A 15158-nucleotide genomic window follows, 5' to 3' on the forward strand; every position below is an offset into this window, starting at 1 on the left:
GTTATGAGCTTGTCGCAGTGTGTACTTAGCAAACCGCGACCCACGTGCGAATCCACCCCGGCCACCCACCCCCGTCGAGGTGCACACCCTCCCTCGCGAAGTGCGCCCCGTTCGCCAAGTGTGAGCCCTGCCCGGGTGCGCGCACCTTGCTAGGGCGTCGGGTGTGCACCCGGCCCGGCCTACGTGCGTGCACCTGGACGGGGCGTCGTGTGCGTGCAGTGTCCCGTCTGCAACGCGGTGCCCACACACCACCTCGGGCGCAACGACCTGCGCTCACATGTGGGCCGAGTGCACCTTGGTGCATGTTCGGGGCGCCTCGGGTGCACGCTCGATCTTGCCCCGGTGCACCAAGGCGCTCGGTTTGCCCCGGGTGCGCACTTGGTGCAAGGTGGGCACCCAAAATAGGGATCAAGCACCAAAACACAAGTTTCGGGATGCAAAATGGGACCCAAGGACCACAAATGCGTTCCAAGACCCATGATGGGTCCACGAGAACAAAAATGTGTTCCGAGACTTAATAAACAAATATTGGGTTTTAGGAGAAGAAACATGCTCTGATGCCCAAAACGAGAATCGACCCCGAAAAGGCCACAGGCCAAAAGTGGGATGCGAGACAAAAAAAAATGGGACCCGAGGACCAAAATTGGGTTCCCAGGTCGAAGACAGGGCAACCGGACAAGAAACGACCTCTAAGGCTCGAAATGAGTCCCGACGACTAAAACTTGACAAGAAGCACCCATCAGGCACCCAACTCGACACCCATGGGATGCCGACCCACCCGGGCTTCCACCTAGCACACCTTGGCACCCACCCACCCTCGCACCCAACCTCGCACCCAACTTAGCACCTTTGAACCCACATTGGCACTCACCCTGACCCTGGCACCTTGGAACCCACATTGGCACTCACCTTGACCCTGGCACCCACCTTTGCACTCACCTTGGGACCCACCCTGGCTCCCACCTCGGCACCCACCCAGACACCCACCTTGGTTCCTTGGCACCCACCTTGGATCCTTGGCACCCACCCCGACACCCACCTTGGCACGCAACTTGGCTACTTGCCACCCACCTTGGCTCCTTGACGCCCACCCCGACAACCACCCCGTGACCTACCCTGGCTAGGGTTGGTGCACACCCACCCTGGTGCCCACCTTGGCACCCACCCCATGACCCACCTTGGCACGCACCTTAGTACCCACCCCGTTACCCACCCTAGGACCCACCCCGTGACCCACCTTGGCCAGGGTGGGTGCCTTGGTGCGCACAACTTGCCTGGGCTGCACACCAGGGCGGGCTCAAGATGGCACCCGCGTTCCGTTTTTTTCACTATCTTTCAAAACGGAAATTTTAAAATCTCGTTTTTTTTTTTTTTTTGCCTTTTCTGGAAATTAGTGAAGGCAGCGCATCAAAGGTGCGCAATGCTGGTGCGAACCCGGGAGCGCTCCGATGTGTGCTCCAAGGTGCGGCGTGCACGAAGTCCGAGCCCGGCTTGCCCCGGGTGCGCACCTCGCGTGCACCTTCGCCGGGGTGAGCACCTTGGCTGGGTTGCGCGCCCTGGTGCGCACCAAGGAGCGCTCTGAAGTGTGCTCCAAGGTGCGGCGTGCACGAAGTCGGAGCTCGGTTTGCCCCGGGTGTGCACCTCGGGTGCGCACCTCGCGTGCACCTTCGCTGCGGTGGGCACCTTGGCTGGGTTGCGCGCCTTGGTGGGCACCATGCAGTGCACGAAGTCGGAGCCCGGTTTGCCCCGGGCGCGCACCTCCGCCAGGGTGGGCACCTTGGTGCGCACAACTTGCCTGGGCTGCGCACCAGGAAGGGCTCAAGATGGCACCCGCGTTCCGTTTTTTTCACTATCTTTCAGAACGGAAATTTTAAAATATCGTTTTTTTTTGCCTTTTCTGGAAATTAGTGAAGGCAGCGCATCAAAGGTGCGCAACGCTGGTGCGAACCTGGGAGCGCTCCGATGTGTGCTCCAAGGTGCGGCGTGCACGAAGTCGGAGCCCGGTTTGCCCCGGGTGCGCCCTGGTGGGCACCATGGTGCGCACCAAGGAGCGCTCCGAAGTGTGCTCCAAGGTGCGGCCTGCACGAAGTCGGAGCCCGGTTTGCCCCGGGCGTGCACCGCGGGTGGGCACCTTGGTGCGCATGCCTTGCCTGGGCTGCGCACCAGGGCGGGCTCAAGATGGCACCCGCGTTCCGTTTTTTTCACTATCTTTCAAAACGGAAATTTTAAAATCTCATTTTTTTTTGCCTTTTCTGGAAATTAGTGAAGGCAGCGCATCAAAGGTGCGCACCTCGCTGCCCACCACGGTGCGCAACGCCGGTGGGCACCCGGGAGTGCTTCGAAGTGTGCTCCAAGGTGCTGCGTGCACGTTGTCGGAGCCCGGTTTGCCCCGGGTGCGCACCTCGCGTGCACCTTCGTCGGGGTGGGCACCTTGGCTGGGTTTGCCCCGGCTGCGCTCCGAAGCGGGGTTATTGGAGCGCCGCCTCTTTTTTTGTCGGAGCGTTTGGTGGGGTTTCTCGCATTGGCTCTTCCCAGGCCCGGTTGCCACCCTGGCGCGCACGAAGTCGGAAGTAGGGTTAATTGCCCGGGTGCGCACCTTTGCCAGGGTGGGCACCTTACCTGGGCTGTGCACCAGGGCGGGCTCAAGATGGCACCCGCGTTCCGTTTTTTTCACTATCTTTCAAAACGGAAATTTTAAAATCTCCTCTTTTTTTTGCCTTTTCTGGAAATTAGTGAAGGCAGCGCATCAAAGGTGCGCACCTCGCTGCCCACCTTGGTGTGCTCTGAGGTGCGCACCCGGGAGCGCTACGAAGTGTGCTCCAAGGTGCGGCGTGCACGTTGTCGGAGCCCGGTTTGCCCCGGGTGCGCACCTCGCCTGCACCTTGGCCGGGGTGGGCACCCTGGCTGGGTTTGCCCAGGGTGCGCTCCGAAGCGGGGTTACTGGAGCGCCCCCTCTTTTTTTGTCAGAGCGTTTGGTGGGGTTTCTCGCATTGGCTCTTCCCAGGCCCGGTTGTTGGGTGCGCTCCCACCCTGGCGCGCGCGAAGTTGGAAGTTGGGTTAATTGCCCGGGCGCGCACCTTCGCCAGGGTGGGCACCTTGGTGCGCACACCTTGGCTGGGCTGCGCACCAGGGCGGGCTCAAGATGGCACCAGCATTCCCTTTTTCTCACTATCTTTCAAAACGGAAATTTTAAAATCTCGTTTTTTTTTGCCTTTTATGGAAATTAGTGAAGGCATCGCATCAAAGGTGCGCACCTCGCTGCCCACCTTGGTGTGCTCCGAGGTGCCCACCACGGTGCGCTCCGAGGTGCCCACCACGGTGCGCAACGCCGGTGCGAACCCGGGAGCGCCCCGATGTGTGCTCCAAGGTGCGGCGTGCACGAAGCCGGACCCCGGTTTGCCCCGGGTGCGCACCTCGCGTGCACCTTGGTGCGCACACCTTGGCTGGGTTGCGCGGCCTGGTGGGCACCATGGTGCGCACCAAGGAGCGCTCCGAAGTGTGCTCCAAGGTGCGGCGTGCACGAAGTCCTAGCCCGGTTTGCCCCGGGTGCGCACCTTCGCCGCGGTGGGCACCATGGCGTGCACGAAGTCGGAGCCCGGTTTGCCCCGGGTGCGCACCTCGCGTGCACCTTCGCCGGGGTGGGCACCTCGGCTGGGTTGCGCGCCCTGGTGCGCACCAAGGAGCGCTCCGAAGTGTGCTCCAAGGTGCGGCGTGCACGAAGTCGGAGCCCGGTTTGCCCCGGGTGCGCACCTTCGCCGCGGTGGGCACCCTGGTGCGCACCATGGCGTGCACGAAGTCGGAGCCCGGTTTGCCCCGGGTGCGCACCTCGCGTGCACCTTCGGCGGGGTTGCGCGCCCTGGTGCGCACCAAGGAGCGCTCCGAAGTGTGCTCCAAGGTGCGGCGTGCACGAAGTCGGAGCCCGGTTTGCCCCGGGTGCGCACCTCGCGTGCACCTTCGGCGGGGTTGCGCGCCCTGGTGGGCACCATGGTGCGCACCAAGGAGCGCTCCGAAGTGTGCTCCAAGGTGCGGCGTGCACGAAGTCGGAGCCCGGTTTGCCCCGGGTGCGCACCTCGCGTGCACCTTCGCCGCGGTGGGCACCATGGCGTGCACGAAGTCGGAGCCCGGTTTGCCCCGGGTGCGCACCTCGCGTGCACCTTCGCCGGGGTGGGCACCTCGGCTGGGTTGCGCGCCCTGGTGCGCACCAAGGAGCGCTCCGAAGTGTGCTCCAAGGTGCGGCGTGCACGAAGTCGGAGCCCGGTTTGCCCCGGGTGCGCACCTCGCGTGCACCTTCGCCGCGGTGGGCACCATGGCGTGCACGAAGTCGGAGCCCGGTTTGCCCCGGGTGCGCACCCCGCGTGCACCTTCGCCGGGGTGGGCACCTCGGCTGGGTTGCGCGCCCTGGTGCGCACCAAGGAGCGCTCCGAAGTGTGCTCCAAGGTGCGGCGTGCACGAAGTCGGAGCCCGGTTTGCCCCGGGTGCGCACCTCGCGTGCACCTTCGCCGCGGTGGGCACCTTGGCTGGGTTGGGCACCATTGAGCGCTCCGAAGTGTGCTCCAAGGTGCGCACCATGGCCCTCCAAGGTGCGCAGCATGGCGTGCACGAAGTCGGAGCCCGGTTTGCCCCGGGTGCGCACCTCGCGTGCACCTTCGCCAGGGTGGGCACCTCGGTGCGCACACCTTCTCAATGTTTTCTTGCCTTTTCTGGAAATTGGTGAAGGCAGCGCATCAAAGGTGCGCACCTCGGTGTGCTCCGAGGTGCGAACCCGAGAGCGCTCCGAGGTGCCCACGAAGTCGAAAGTCGGGTTAATTGCATTGTTTTCCCCGGGTGCGCTCCGAGGTGCGCAACATCGGTGCGCACCAAGGAGGGCTCCGAAGTGTGCTCCAAGGTGCGCACGATTCGGAGCTCGGTTTGCCCGGGGTGCGCACACCTTGGCTGGGTTGCGCACCCTTTGTGCGCTCCAAGGTGCGCACGAAGTCGGAGCTCGGTTTGCCCCGGGTGCGCACCTTCGCCAGGGTGCGCACCTTGATGCGCACGCCTTGGCTGGGCTGCGCACCTTGGTGGGCGCCATGGTGCGCACCTTTCGTGCGCTCCAAGGTGCGCACGAAGTCGGAGCTCGGTTTGCCCCGGGTGCGCACCTTGGTGGGCGCCATGGTGCACTCCGAGGTGCCCAAGATTGGTGCGCAACAAGGAGCGCTCCGAAGTGCGCTCCAAGGTGCGCAGGTGCGCGCGAAGTCGAAAGTTGGGTTAATTGTCCGGTTTGCCTCGGGTGCGCACCTTGCGTGCACCTTCGCCAGGGTGGGCGCCTTGGTGCGCACACCTTGGCTGGGCTGCGCACCCGGGCGCGCACACCTTGGCACCCGCGTTTCCTTCATTTTAAATTTTTTTTTTTTACAATCTCTCAAGTGGGAAATTCTATAATCTCAACTTTTTTTGCCTTTTCAGGAAACTTTTGAATGGAGCGCATCATTGGTGCGCTCCGAAGTGTGCTCCAAGGTGCGCACCTCTGGTGTGCTCCAAAGCTCTCTCCAGCTGCGTGCACCTGCCCCGGCCGCGCACCCGGCCCCGCCCAGCTTCGCTCACCTGTCCCGGGCGTCTGGTGCGGAACCTTAGAGTAAGAAACATCACCGTGCACCTTGGCCAACGTGCGCGACTCGACCGAGCGCGCACTGGCCGAGGTGCACACCGATTTCACCTGGGTGCGCGCGCAGCACCTCGGGCGCACCGGGGTGCGCGCACAACGCCCGGGTTGCACCGTGGCCTGTGTGCTCGGGGCGCCTCGGGTGCGCGCTCGGTGTCGCCCCCCGCGCGCGCGGTAGTGCGGGCAGCGCACCCCGGCCCGGCCCGGCCCCGACGAGAACGCAAACGGGCAAAAGGTTTATTCAAATAGCATTGCGACGCCCGGCGAAAAACTAAAAAAGGGTGCAACACCGGGACTTCCCGGGAGGTCACCCATCCCAGTACTACTCCGGCCCAAGCGCGCTTAACTGCGGAGTTCTGATGGGATCCGGTGCACTAACGCTGGTATGATCGCACCCGTTATGAGCTTGTCGCAGTGTGTACTTAGCAAACCGCGACCCACGTGCGAATCCACCCCGGCCACCCACCCCCGTCGAGGTGCACACCCTCCCTCGCGAAGTGCGCCCCGTTCGCCAAGTGTGAGCCCTGCCCGGGTGCGCGCACCTTGCTAGGGCGTCGGGTGTGCACCCGGCCCGGCCTACGTGCGTGCACCTGGACGGGGCGTCGTGTGCGTGCAGTGTCCCGTCTGCAACGCGGTGCCCACACACCACCTCGGGCGCAACGACCTGCGCTCACATGTGGGCCGAGTGCACCTTGGTGCATGTTCGGGGCGCCTCGGGTGCACGCTCGATCTTGCCCCGGTGCACCAAGGCGCTCGGTTTGCCCCGGGTGCGCACTTGGTGCAAGGTGGGCACCCAAAATAGGGATCAAGCACCAAAACACAAGTTTCGGGATGCAAAATGGGACCCAAGGACCACAAATGCGTTCCAAGACCCATGATGGGTCCACGAGAACAAAAATGTGTTCCGAGACTTAATAAACAAATATTGGGTTTTAGGAGAAGAAACATGCTCTGATGCCCAAAACGAGAATCGACCCCGAAAAGGCCACAGGCCAAAAGTGGGATGCGAGACAAAAAAAAATGGGACCCGAGGACCAAAATTGGGTTCCCAGGTCGAAGACAGGGCAACCGGACAAGAAACGACCTCTAAGGCTCGAAATGAGTCCCGACGACTAAAACTTGACAAGAAGCACCCATCAGGCACCCAACTCGACACCCATGGGATGCCGACCCACCCGGGCTTCCACCTAGCACACCTTGGCACCCACCCACCCTCGCACCCAACCTCGCACCCAACTTAGCACCTTTGAACCCACATTGGCACTCACCCTGACCCTGGCACCTTGGAACCCACATTGGCACTCACCTTGACCCTGGCACCCACCTTTGCACTCACCTTGGGACCCACCCTGGCTCCCACCTCGGCACCCACCCAGACACCCACCTTGGTTCCTTGGCACCCACCTTGGATCCTTGGCACCCACCCCGACACCCACCTTGGCACGCAACTTGGCTACTTGCCACCCACCTTGGCTCCTTGACGCCCACCCCGACAACCACCCCGTGACCTACCCTGGCTAGGGTTGGTGCACACCCACCCTGGTGCCCACCTTGGCACCCACCCCATGACCCACCTTGGCACGCACCTTAGTACCCACCCCGTTACCCACCCTAGGACCCACCCCGTGACCCACCTTGGCCAGGGTGGGTGCACCCACCCTGGTGCCCACCTTGGCACCCACCCATCCTAGCACCCAGCCTGTGACCGGGCTTGGAACCCAACCTTGCACCCGTCTTGGCCAGTGTGGGTGCGCACCCATCCTGGCACCCACGTTGTGACACACCCTTTAACCCACGCACCCTAGCAGCCACGTTGGCACCCACCTTGGAACACAACCTAGCAACTTGGCACCCACCCCGTGACCCACCTTGGCATCCACCATAGCAGTCGCCCACTTGGCACCCACCTTGGAACCCAAGTTGGCACCCACCTCGGCACCCACCTTGACACTTGTGGACCCACCTTGCCACTCACCCTAGCATCGACCCATCCTAGCACCCACCCTGGCACCTTTGCACCCTAGCACTCACCCATCCTAGCACCTAACCTGTGACCCACCTTGACACTCACCCTCGCACCCACCTTGGAACCCAACCTAGCACCCACCCACCCTGACACCAACCCTAGCACCTACCCACCCTTGCACCCACCCTGTGACCCATCTTGGCACCCACCCATCCTACCACTCAACCTATCACCCACCTTCTCACCCACCTTGGCATCCACCTTAGCACCCACCCACACTGGCACCTTGGCACCCACCTCGGGCAAGGTGGGTGCACACCCACCCTGACACCCAATTTAGAACCAACCGAGCATGTTACCCACCTTGGCACCCACATTGCAGCCCACCCTAGTACCCACCCTATGACCCACATTGGCATCCACACCCTAGCACCCAGGCACCTCGACACCCGCCTTGACACGCACCCTAGCACTAAACCTGTGACCCACCTTGGAACTCACCCTAGAACCCACCCACCCTGTGAACCACCTTGGCATCCACCTTAGCACCCACCCACCTTGGCACCCACTCTAGCACTCACCCATCCTAACACCCAACTTGTTACCCACCTTGGCACCCGCCCTCGCGTCCACCTTGAAACCCACCCTAGCACCCACCCACGCAGGAGCCCACCTTGGCACCCAACCTAACACCCACGCATCCTGGCACCCAACTTGTGACCCACCTTGGAACCCACCCTAGTACCCACCTTTGAACCCACTATATCACCAACCCACCTTGGCACCCACCCTATGACCCTCTTTGGAATCCACCCTAGCACGCACCCACCCTGGCACCCACCATGGAGCGCACCCTAGCACCCACCCACCTCGGCACGCACCTCAACACCCACCTTGGTGTGCGCACTGCGCCAACCTCTCAAAGACCCTATGTGGTGCGCTCCAAAGTGTACACCTTTGGTGCGCTCCAAGGTGCGCACCTTTGGTGCACACCGAGGTGCACACCAAAGTGTGCACCGAGGTGAGCACCAAAGTGCACTCCAAGGTGCACACCAAGGCGTGCACCTTTGGTGCGGTCAATGCAAACGAATTCGGAAGTTGGGGTCGATGTCCTAATCGCTGCTGCAGACTACACGTATGAGAATCGGACAAATAGCTTTATATAGGGGAGGTGTTGCGTTTGATGGGTCGACTCCCCTGGTTGTGTGCACTGCACCAACTTCAAAGACCCTGTCTTGTTTAAGAAGTCAAAAGTTGGGGTGGATGTCCTAATCATTGCTGCAGTCTACGCATGTATGAGAATCAGACAAATAGCTTATATAGGGGAGGTGTTGCATTCGGTGGGTTGACTCCCCTGGTTGTGCGCACTGCGCCAACCTCAAAGACCCCGCATAGCAGAAGAAGTCGGAAGTCGGATTTTGGTGAGCACCAAGGCGTGCACCTTTGGTGCGGTCAACGCAGACGAATTCAGAAGTTGGGGTGGATGTCCTAATCGTTGTTGCAGGCTACACATGTATGAGAATCAGACAAATAGCTTATATAGGGGAGGTGTTGGGTTTGATGGGTCAACTCCCTTGGTTGTGCGCATTACGCCAACCTCAAAGACCTTGTTTTCGTTAAGAAGTCAAAAGTTGGGGTCAATGTCCTAATGGCTCCTGTAGGCTACACATGTATGAGAATCGGACAAATAGCTTATATAGGGGAGGTGTTGGGTTTGATGGGTCGACTCCCCTGGTTGTGCGCATTACGTCAACCTCAAAGACCTTGTTTTCGTTAAGAAGTCAAAAGTTGGGGTCGATGTCCTAATTGCTCCTGTAGACTACACATGTATGAGAATCAGACAAATAGCTTATATAGGGGAGGTGTTGGGTTTGATGGGTTGACTCCCCTAGTTGTTCGCATTACACCAACCTCAAAGACCTTGTTTTCGTTTAGAAGCCGAAAGTTGGGGTCGATGTCCTAATTGCTCCTGCAGGCTACGCATGTATGAGAATCAGACAAATAGCTTATATAGGGGAGGTGTTGGGTTTGATGGGTCGACTCCCCTGGTTGTGCGCATTGCGCCAACCTCAAAGACCCTGCATTGCGGATGAAGTCGAAAGTCAGAGTTTGGTGTGCTACAAGGTGTGGTCGAAGGTGCTCACCTAGGTGTGCACCTTTGGAGCGCAGGAAAAGTGCCCTCCAAAAGTGCGCACCTTTGGAGTGCACAAAAGTGCCCTCCAAAAGTGCGCACCTTTGGAGCGCACAAAAGTGCCCTCCAAAAAGTGCCCTCCAAAAGTGCGCACCTTTGGAGCGCACAAAAGTGCCCTCCAAAAAGTGCCCTCCAAAAGTGCGCACCTTTGGAGTGCAGAAAAGTGCCCTCCAAAAAGTGCCCTCCAAAAGTGTGCACCTTTGGAGTGCACAAAAGTGCCCTCCAAAAGTGCGCACCTTTGGAGCGCAGAAAAGTGCCCTCCAAAAAGTGCCCTCCAAAAGTGCGCACCTTTGGAGCGCAGAAAAGTGCCCTCCAAAAAGTGCCCTCCAAAAGTGCGCACCTTTGGAGCGCAGAAAAGTGCCCTCCAAAAAGTGCCCTCCAAAAGTGCGCACCTTTGGAGCGCAGAAAAGTGCCCTCCAAAAAGTGCCCTCCAAAAGTGCGCACCTTTGGAGCGCACAAAAGTGCCCTCCAAAAAGTGCCCTCCAAAAGTGCGCACCTTTGGAGCGCACAAAAGTGCCCTCCAAAAGTGCGCACCTTTGGAGCGCACAAAAGTGCCCTCCAAAAGTGCGCACTTTTGGTGCGCACCAAGGCGCTGGTTCGGTCGTTGCAGGCGAGTTCGGAAGTTGGGGTCGATGTCCTGAGCGGAGGTGCAAACTACACAGGTGTCGGAATCGGACAAATAGCTTATATAGGGGAGGTGTATGCTTCGATGGGTCGACTCCCCAGGTTGAGCGCACCGCGCCAACCTCAAAGACCCTACGGTATGGATGAAGTCGGAAGTTGGGTCCGATGACCGATTCGATTAGTAGGTATGCTCATGAGGTCGGAATTTGGGTCCGATGACCTGCCATGTGCAGGAAGGCGAATGTTGGCACTGTGCGTTGCAAGGTGCACACCAAGGTGCTGGTGCGGTCTTTTTAGTCGAGTTCGGAAGTTGGGGTCGATGTCCTGATCGGAGGTGCAAGCTACACAGGTGTGGGAATCGGACAAATAGCTTATATAGGGGAGGTGTATGCTTCGTTGGGTCGACTCCCCGGGTTGAGCGCACCGCGCCAACCTCAAAGACCCTACGGTATGGATGAAGTCGGAAGTTGGGTCCGATGACCGATTCGATATGTAGGCATACTCGCGAGGTCGGAATTTGGGTCCGATGACCTGCCATGTGCAGGAAGGCGAATGTTGGCACTGTGCGTTGCAAGGTGCGCACCAAGGCGCTGGTTCGGTCGTTGCAGGCGAGTTCGGAAGTTGGGGTCGATGTCCTGATCGGAGGTGCAAACTACACAGGTGTGGGAATCGGACAAATAGCTTATATAGGGGAGGTGTATGCTTCGTTGGGTCGACTCCCCGGGTTGAGCGCACCGCGCCAACCTCAAAGACCCTACGGTATGGATGAAGTCGGAAGTTGTGTCCGATGACCGATTCGATATGTAGGCATACTCGCGAGGTCGGAATTTGGGTCCGATGACCTGCCATGTGCAGGAAGGCGAATGTTGGGACTGTGCGTCGCAAGGTGCGCACCAAGGCGCTGGTGCCGTCGTTGCAGTCGAGTTCGGAAGTTGGGGTCGATGTCCTGGTCAGAGGTGCAAACTACACAGGTGTGGGAATCGGACAAATAGCTTATATAGGGGAGGTGTATGCTTCGATGGGTCGACTCCCCGGGTTGAGCGCACCGCGCCAACCTCAAAGACCCTACAGTATGGATGAAGTCGGAAGTTGGGTCCGATGACCGATTCGATACGTAGGCATATTGGCGAGGTCTGAATTTGTGTCCGATGACCTGCCATGCGCAGGAAGGCGGAATTTGGGTCCGATGACCGAGTTGATGGCGTGCCATGCGCAGAAAGGCGGAATTTGGGTCCGATGACCGAGTTGATGTTGATGGCCCGCCATGCACAGGAAGGCGGAATTTGGGTCCGATGACCGATTTGAAGGCGTGCCATGCGCAGAAAGGCGGAGTTTGGGTCCGATGACCGAGTTGATATTGATGGCCCGCCATGCGCAGGAAGGCGGAATTTGGGTCCGATGACCTGACATACGCATGGAGTCCGACTCGGGGGCCGATGTTCGATTCGATGACTTGCATTGTGGGTAAAGTCGGAAGTTGTGGTCTTTGACCCGATTCGATGACCAGACTTCGGCTGCTTGAGAATCGGACAAATAACTTATATAGGGGAGGTAGTGTTCTCGAGCATCCTCCCCCCGTGCCCGTTTATGTCGATTGATGCTGGTGCTCGACTGGTTGGAGCGCTCGGATGCAAAAATCTTGCACCAGGATTTATCGATTGTGATGGACACGGCAAGTCTCCTGATTGCTATGCAGGAGCTCATCGTGAATCTCTATGCGGCCTTGGTATGGACTCGACCTGCGGAATGGTTCGGCAATGGTAGTCGCTCCAACACGTCCTTGCAATGGCCACAGAGGTGATTCGACTAGAGCTCCAGTCTAGCTTTTGGGTTGCTTGGCGGACTGGTATAGCCGCGATCGAGTTCCGGCCATGAACGTTTTAGATAGCTCTTGGGCTTTCTGGGACGGAAGTCGGAAGTTTGGGCTGTTGTCCGATTTGATGACCATTCTTCGGATGTGTGAGAATCGGACAAATAACTTATATAGGGGACTGTGTTGTCTCACGCAGCCCCCTCCGTGCCCCTCTATCTCGACCGATGTTGGTGCTTGAAAGGGTTGGGATCGCTCGGATTTATAAACGTGCACCACCATTTGTCGAGTGTGAGGGACGCGGCAGGTCTCCTAAATGCTATACGGGCGCTCTCTGAGAATCTCTATCCGGCCTCGACACAGACTAGTCTTGCTGAATGGTTTGGCACTGGTAGTCGATCCAACACGTCGTTGTTGTGGCCGCCTAGGCGATTCGATTCGAGCCCCCGTCTAGCTTTTGGGTTGCTTGGCGGATTTTGCCCTATCCGCAAGTGAGCTCGGTCCCTAAACGTTCGAGAAACCCGATTGCTATGCGCCGACTCTCTTTCTTGCGAGCCTCCATCTAGCTTTTGGGTCTCTACGGAACGGAAGTCGGAATCTGGGACCGTTGTTTGATTCGACGAGGCAGACTACGGTTGTGCGAGAATCGGACAAATAACTTATATAGGGGAGGTGTTGACTGGAGCATTCTCCCCCGTGCCCCTCTAACTCGACCAATGCTGGCGCTCGAACGGTGGTAGCGCTCGGATTTTCGTTGAGCGCCAGCATTGGTCGATTTAGAGGGGCATGCGAGATTCCCGAATGCTATGCGAGGGCTCTAACGGAAATGTCTATTGGTTTCGGTATGGATGCAATTGCGAGTGGTTCGGCAAAGGTAGTCGTTCCGATGCGTCCATGTCGTGGCCAAATCGATAATTCGATTTGAGCCCTCGTATAGCATTTGGGTCTCTCGATGTGATTCCGCATTCCAGTCCCTTTGGGCACTGCTTGAGCCGCATCCCAGGGGGTTCCCTTCCCAATAATCTGCCTCGCAACCCGATTGCTATGCGGTGAGGCTCCTCGGCCGCCTCGGAACTATCTGTGTATCAGACGCATCGCGGGATAAGGGGTTGGCAACGGTAGTCGCCCCAAGCGCGTCCGATGCTTGGACCATTCCGAGGCGGCCCTGAAGCCTCTTCCGTCTAGCCGTTGGGTCCTTCTCGCCGCATCCCTTGCCTCGCACCCCGATTGCTATGCGGTGAGGCTCCTCGGCCGCCTTGGAACTATCTGTGTATCAGACGCATCGCGGGATAAGGGGTTGTCACTGGTAGTCGCCCCAAGCGCGTCCGATGCTTGGACCATTCCGAGGCGGCCCTGAAGCCTCTTCCGTCTAGCCGTTGGGTCCTTCTCGCCGCATCCCTCGACTCGCACCCCGATTGCTATGCGGTGAGGCTCCTCGGCCGCCTTGGAACTATCTGTGTATCGGACGCGTCGCGGGATAAGGGGTTGTCACTGGTAGTCGCCCCAAGCGCGTCCGATGCTTGGACCATTCCGAGGCGGCCCTGAAGCCTCTTCCGTCTAGCCGTTGGGTCCTTCTCGCCGCATCCCTCGCCTCGCACCCCGATTGCTATGCGGTGAGGCTCCTCGGCCGCCTTGGAACTATCTGTGTATCGGACGCGTCGCGGGATAAGGGGTTGTCACTGGTAGTCGCCCCAAGCGCGTGCGATGCATGGACCATTCCCAGGCGGCCCTGAAGCCTCTTCCGTCTAGCCGTTGGGTCCTTCTCGCCGCATCCCTCGCCTCGCACCCCGATTGCTATGCGGTGAGGCTCCTCGGCCGCCTTGGAACTATCTGTGTATCGGACGCGTCGCGGGATAAGGGGTTGTCACTGGTAGTCGCCCCAAGCGCGTCCGATGCTTGGACCATTCCGAGGCGGCCCTGAAGCCTCTTCCGTCTAGCCGTTGGGTCCTTCTCGCCGCATCCCTCGCCTCGCACCCCGATTGCTATGCGGTGAGGCTCCTCGGCCGCCTTGGAACTATCTGTGTATCGGACGCGTCGCGGGATAAGGGGTTGTCACTGGTAGTCGCCCCAAGCGCGTCCGATGCTTGGACCATTCCGAGGCGGCCCTGAAGCCTCTTCCGTCTAGCCGTTGGGTCCTTCTCGCCGCATCCCTCGCCTCGCACCCCGATTGCTATGCGGTGAGGCTCCTCGGCCGCCTTGGAACTATCTGTGTATCGGACGCGTCGCGGGATAAGGGGTTGTCACTGGTAGTCGCCCCAAGCGCGTCCGATGCTTGGACCATTCCGAGGCGGCCCTGAAGCCTCTTCCGTCTAGCCGTTGGGTCCTTCTCGCCGCATCCCTCGCCTCGCACCCCGATTGCTATGCGGTGAGGCTCCTCGGCCGCCTTGGAACTATCTGTGTATCGGACGCATCGCGGGATAAGGGGTTGTCACTGGTAGTCGCCCCAAGCGCGTCCGATGCTTGGACCATTCCGAGGCGGCCCTGAAGCCTCTTCCGTCTAGCCGTTGGGTCCTTCTCGCCGCATCCCTCGCCTCGCACCCCGATTGCTATGCGGTGAGGCTCCTCGGCCGCCTTGGAACTATCTGTGTATCGGACGCGTCGCGGGATAAGGGGTTGTCACTGGTAGTCGCCCCAAGCGCGTCCGATGCTTGGACCATTCCGAGGCGGCCCTGAAGCCTCTTCCGTCTAGCCGTTGGGTCCTTCTCGCCGCATCCCTCGCCTCGCACCCCGATTGCTATGCGGTGAGGCTCCTCGGCCGCCTTGGAACTATCTGTGTATCGGACGCGTCGCGGGATAAGGGGTTGTCACTGGTAGTCGCCCCAAGCGCGTCCGATGCTTGGACCATTCCGAGGCGGACCTGAAGCCTCTTCCGTCTAGCCGTTGGGTCCTTCTCGCCGCATCCCTCGCCTCGCACCCCGATTGCTATGCG

General features: G+C 59.8%; 1 non-coding gene across 1 annotated transcript; it reads right to left on the bottom strand.

The window, feature by feature from the left end:
* Nucleotides 1–5916: 5916 nt before the first annotated feature.
* On the bottom strand, nucleotides 5917–6035 carry LOC131864958 (5S ribosomal RNA). The gene has a single exon (XR_009363684.1). It is a non-coding gene; the product is annotated as a 5S ribosomal RNA (ribosomal RNA).
* Between the last annotated feature and the right edge of the window lie 9123 nt (nucleotides 6036–15158).

The sequence above is a fragment of the Cryptomeria japonica genome, unplaced genomic scaffold (genome assembly GCF_030272615.1).
Source record: "Cryptomeria japonica unplaced genomic scaffold, Sugi_1.0 HiC_scaffold_98, whole genome shotgun sequence".
NCBI classification, from domain to species: domain Eukaryota; kingdom Viridiplantae; phylum Streptophyta; class Pinopsida; order Cupressales; family Cupressaceae; genus Cryptomeria; species Cryptomeria japonica.